The sequence below is a fragment of the Bidens hawaiensis genome, unplaced genomic scaffold (genome assembly GCF_021521415.1).
Source record: "Bidens hawaiensis isolate Kalapana, Puna unplaced genomic scaffold, B.hawaiensis_p1.1 tig00042193_1, whole genome shotgun sequence".
Lineage (NCBI taxonomy): Eukaryota > Viridiplantae > Streptophyta > Magnoliopsida > Asterales > Asteraceae > Bidens > Bidens hawaiensis.
Genome location: NW_027497452.1, coordinates 165,331 through 171,688, shown reverse-complemented (window position 1 = coordinate 171,688; position 6,358 = coordinate 165,331). Strand labels below are relative to the sequence as shown.

The window sequence follows — 6,358 nt, the reverse complement described above, 5'->3', positions numbered from 1 at the left end:
GTTCATGTGAATATGCTGGGCTTTCATAGTTTGCAGTAGTCCTGTCACTCTTATTATCCATCCTTATATCCTTGCTTCTCTAATTCATAATAATCTCACACACACAAACAATAGTTTTCAATCTTTTATTTTTACTATTTCTTGATCAAGATTCTTCTTTTTTTTTTTTTTGTTCCTAATGGTGTTCACAGGTGTAAAAATGAATTGGACTCAAAATGGGAAAACTCAAAATTCTGTTTCAGGATGTTTGGGAAGAATGGTGAACATGTTTGATTTGAATACTTCCGGTGCGAAATTGAACAAGCTACTTGCAGAAAAACCGCATCTTGATGGTATTTAACTTTTTACCTTTATTTCATCTTCTTTTTATTAAAATATCAAAATGTGACATTCAACAGGTTATTCATCCACTCAGAGGCAATCAGACGTGACAAGAACAAATGATCAAATGCATGATAAAGAGGTACTTTCTTGATAATATTACTATTATATCCTTGTTCATATCATAATGTTGACCGCCTTTTTCTATTAAAACTTAAGAGTTAACATTGGTGCATGTATAGATTCTATCATCATCATCATCATCATTATCAAATACAAAATCAAATGGAACACCTATAAAGATGCTTATTGCACAAGAAATGTCAAAGGAAGAGGATTGCAAGCAAACTCCAGCTAAGTTAATGGGCCTTGATGCCCTGCCACATCAGCATCAGGTTGATTCAGCGTCACACAGAGATGTTTATGAAATATGTAAAAATCATTCACCACAAAAGACGGCTCTTGTTCGTGAGAGTTTTATGGAAGCGAAACGTTTATCAACCGATGATAATCTTCGCGAGTCAAAGCAATTTCAAGACGCGTTACAAGTTTTTAACTTCCAATAAAGATACGTTTCTCAAGTTTCTAAACGAACCCAACTCGTTATTCTCACAAGACCTATACAATCTGCAGCCAGGCCCACCTCCCAACGCTAAACGTATCACAATTCTTAGACCGTCTAAGTTGGTGGATAATAAAAGTGGCTCTGATATTTTATTTTCTCCTGGAAGTTGCAAAATTGATGATAACCCTACTCACCCGGACTCGCATTGTGGTACTGAAACCGAGCTCTTTGAAACCTGATAACCTCAAAGTTGTTTCTTCAACATCACAAGATGTAACACAATCTTCTTCGGTTTTTTCAAATGGTTATATTGGTGACGGTAGTTATGATTATGCAACGGGGAATCTTAGTGAATCTGGAGTTGTTTCACCAAAGAGAGATTCAAGGAAGCTCGAGTACATTGGGTGATATGCTTGCTCTTACTGATTTAAACAAATCAGTAAAACACGATAAAAACGATGAAACTTGTGGAGATAAAAGAAATGCTTTGAGATCAAAGTCTGTGCCAGCTAGACTTGGTGTAAAAGTTAAAGATGATGCGGCGAAGGAAAAGTTAGTTATATCATCGTCTTTTAAGGGCCGAGTTTCAAGTTTATTTTTTACTAAAAGTAAAAAATCTAGTGACACGTCCCCCTGGTCTAATGATGGACCACAGTGTACTAGATGTCACCACAAGAATGTTAGTGATGAAAGATTTACATGCGCTGGTGGCATTGTTATTGAAGAAGCATTATGTTCCTCAACTTTTGGAAACCACATTGAGAATCAGGATCAACGGAGCCCAAGTTCAGTTTTGGACCCGCAATTTGAAGATGACCCGGGAATTAAACGTCGTTACACGCCACATCAGCATGGTAATTTTCTTTAAAATTTCGGTACATGTTCTTGTTAAAGGTCAGACGGGTTGGGTAACAGGTCAAAATGGGTAATTTTAAATTATGGTCATATGGGTTTGACACAAGTGGGAAACTACAATTTTTTTTTGACCGTTTTTGTTAGTTTATTTGTATGTGCTAAATATAATTAATTAGATAGGTCTTTAAATGAACCAAATGGACATGAAAGAGGCATGTTAATGTTCGTTTAACTTTAACTGAACAAACAATCGAACACATGCAATTAAACGAACATTTTTTTTCTTGTTGATGTCCATTTGTTAAGAAGATGAACGTGTTCGTGTTCGTTTATGTTTGTTCGCTAGTAATATTAATGAACATAATCAAACATCATTAAGGAGACACCAATTAAATATCAAATGGATATACAAACAAACGAACCTAATGAACAAATGGAGCATGCCTTCATGTTCTTTCGTTTAACTAAACATACAAAACATGTTTGTGTTCATTCTTTTGTTAAATAAATAATCATAAAGAACCTCCTGTCGAACGGTTCACTAAACGTCCGGTTCATTTAGTAGCCTAGGACCACCCGTTAGATATAAAAGCTAACCCAATTGGTCATAAACTCAAAATTGCCAAATTTTTATTCTCATCATAAAATATTCCATTTTGTATTGTTTAGTACAATCTTAAATTTTCTTAATAAAAATGTTTGTGTTGATTAATATTTATTTTTGTATCAACAGGAACAATAGAGCCTTGAAGTGCAACTTGCTTGATAAATCTCCCCCAATCGGATCCATATCCCGAACCCTATCGTGGGACGATTCTGTGCGGTCACCCACATGCTACTCTAGTAAACCCTCATTCACACCTCTAAATCCCGAGGAAGAATATTTGTTCTATGTTGAAACCTTTTTATCGGTAGCGGGCCTTAACAAAATAAAGTCAAATTCATATTTAAGCAAATGGCATTCACCCGAAAGCCCATTAGACCCGTCATTAAGGGACAAGTACATGAACTTAAGTGGAATGGAACTGTTAACTAGTGGAACTAAGTTAAGACATCACAGGGCAATCACAAAGTTTGTGTTTGACTGTGTCAATGAAGCTCTGGTGGATATTGCCAGCTGTGGGCCCTACAGTGGGGCCCGTAGCAGCCTGGTAATGTCATCCATGGTCCTGAGGGACCGCGTGTGGGGTCAGATAAAGGGGTGGATGTTGCGGGAGGAGAGGGGTGATTGGGATGGTGGCTGTATGGTGATGGTGAGGGAGGAAATTGATAATATAAGAAAGGAAATAGAAAGTAGATTGCTAGAAGAATTGGTGCAAGAATTTGTGTTGGAGTTAACTGGTAGAGTGAGTTAAGGATTTTTATGTTTTTTGGGTGGATTTTTGGTTTCTACTTATGAAATTGTAATGGGTCCTACTAGAGACTTCACCCCAAAATTAAAAACACCCACCCAATCCGTCACACATCGGGCGATCCGCCGTATATTGGTGGGGTCTTTTAAAAAAATGTGCTTTTTTTGTCTTTTTTCATTATTTTATTGTTTTGTTGTCTTTTCTTTTATTTTTTCTTTTTCTTTTGTTTGTTTATGATTTTGTATTAGTAATCTTTAAAAAAAATACTTTTAAATATTTTTCATTTTAAACCAAGTATCGGGTAAAAACCGAGTAAACGTCAAACTTCTCGTTTTAACGAGCTAGTCACTGTTCAATTCAACAAAAATATTTCCTAACATCTTTAATTTATGTTTCATTTTATATTATTTAAATTTTAAGTTTGTGATGTGTTGGAACCAAACTTGGTTTAATGTCAAAGATCGTGTGGATTTACATCCGCTTAAACCCGAGTTTGGGACTTTCATTAATAAAAATTCTCAAACTAGTTTAAGCTACTGATTTTATTGAAGTAATTCATATTTAAAAAGTATTGTTTGATGAGTTTAAATAATACGAGGATATAAAATGAATTAAACAAAATTAAATACTCATAAATACAGGTTTTTTCAATATAAGAACGAATTACATTCTCGAGTCGGGTAAACATAAACGAATACAAATAAAAAAAATTCGAGATGTCACGACGGTAGAACGACAAAGACGATGATGCTTGGGACAAGCCCACCACACGCAGATGAGACGACGGCGTGTGTGGTGCTGCAGTTTATATTTGTTTTTGTGTTTTGTTTCTTTTTTTCGAACTCGTTGTTATGTATTCAATATTATTATATAAATTTTGTTTTGTTTATGTTGTTTTTTGTTTCACTTTTAAAATTGTTGTTTCGTTGTAATTTTAAAATCGATAGATTGAAAACAAAAAAATTATTGAAAATAAAAATTGGTTACACCCCACTAAGGCTATGTGTAGTGGAGCGGTTACAAATTAGGCGAATTGCGACACGTAGCGCCCAGTCAGCAAATAGTAAGAATTTGTTTTTGGGGTGTAATGGTGTTGTAGCCCCTTCAGTGTCGCGTCACCATTTTTTTATTATTATATTATATTATATTATATTGTATTATATTATATTATATTATATTATATTATATTATATTATATTATATTATATTATATTATATTAATGTTGTTACTTATTCCCGAACTCGTTTGGTTTTTTTTTCGAACTCGTAATGTAATAATAATTATTTTATAAATCTGTTTATGCGTTATGCTTATTTTTTTCGTTTTCAATTTTAAAATTATTGATTCGTTATTACTTTAAAACCGAGCAAAAATCTGTTGCACCCGACATACAAAAAAAGAAAACAAACATAAGTCGTTATGTACTAATTATTATTATATAAATCTCGTTCCTTTTATTTTGTACGTTTTTTATTTTAAAATTGTTGTTTCGTTGTCACCTTCCAAAACCGATCAAAAAACGGTTACACCTGAGCCACAAAAAACAAAACAAACAAAGAAAATAAATAAAAGAAAAGACAAAAAAAAAACAAAAACATAATAAAATAAGAAAAAAAGACAGCAAAATGACAAAAAAAAAAACACAAGTTTTCAAAACACTCAATCAATATACGACGGATTGGCCGATCCGCGGCTTAGTGGGTGGGTGTTTAGGAAACACCCCATGGTGTATCTAAAAAACCCCAATTGTAATCAAGGTTATTTGTGTACCGTTGATCATTATTACATATTTTTGTGTACCGTTAATCAAGGTTATTTGTGTACCGTTAATCAAGGTTATTTGTGTACCCCAGAGCCGAGGGTCTCTCTGGAAGCCACCTCTTCATTCCTTTGGATGGAGGTACGGTGTGCCTACATCCCACCCTCCCCAGACCCTACTTATAGCTTTGCTGTCGGTGGGATTTTACTGGGCATGATTGATTGATTGATTGATAATCAAGGTTATTTGTGTACCGTTGATCATTATTACATATTTTTTTTTTCAAAAAATGGTACTTTATAGTAGCTCAAAAATGGTACTTTATAGCTCAAAAAAAAAAAAAAATTGTGTTTAAGCGTGTAAAAGACCAGTGTCACTCGTTAATAGCTCGATTTTGGCTTCTTAAAACCTTGAATCAAGTTGAAAACTCAAGCTATAATAAGAGTATCAATGGTAATCTCTCCATCTTTAAAATTATATCAAAAATTACTATATTTTCTTTCTAATTTTCAATTAAATAATACTTTTATACCTTTATCATTCTCTTTTTGCTTTTTATCACTCAAAACTACTTTCAAAAAATATTAAGAAATTAAAGATGGTGAACAATGTCTTATCAAATTACTGATTAACAATAACATTTTCTCTCTCCACGATTCACAACTACTCACGGCTCACAACCATAACATGCAATATGAAAAGCCCGCTCACATAAATACAGAGAATCTGTTTTGAACGCTCTAATGTAATAATATTATCTTGAATAGTCAAGTACTTGAAGTTATCGTTTTTTTATAAATGTAATAATATTATCTTAAATAGTATATATAATATATATATATATTATACAATACATAATTATGTAATAATATTAATAAGTTTTAATATATTATAGTATGTATGTACATGAATGTAAGGTGAGGTACATAACAGAAAAACTTGAGAACAAAAGGATCAAGCTCAAATAATCTAATTTTCTATGACCGGTTCATATTTATTTTAGGTATATTAGTTTTTATCAATCTCTAACTGTCATCTTTTGGTTATTGTTGGTCTCAATTAATGAATTAACTGCTGACGGTCCCATCTTTTAACGTATTTGTTCACAGTAGTACGCGAGAATCCTAACCGGAAAAATGCTTGTTGCCGAAAAAATCACATTTTTGCTGGAAAACTCAGCCTGAACACCACCTTAACACTGCCACCACCACCAACTGACTCACCACTAACCAAGACCAACCACCACCACTTGAGCACCACCAACCGATTCCGACGATAGTTCTAGGGTTCCGGTTAACTCAATAATTGGGGCTTTTACTAGAAAAAGGTTCGTAAATGTCCGATTCAAAGTTACAAAGATGTTTGGGACGAAAATGTTGACTTTACCCGAAAAAACGTGAGTTTCCAATCAAAGACGTCTTTCCGACGACCTGCAACTAATAACATTAGGATTATGGTAGTCGCAGACTGTTTGAAACAAATACGTTAAAAGATGAAACCGTCAT

The 6,358-nt window shown here is 33.6% G+C and overlaps 1 pseudogene; it reads left to right on the top strand.

The window, feature by feature from the left end:
* Positions 1-519: 519 nt before the first annotated feature.
* LOC143593395 (uncharacterized) lies at positions 520-3,096 on the top strand (annotated as a pseudogene).
* Positions 3,097-6,358: the final 3,262 nt, after the last annotated feature.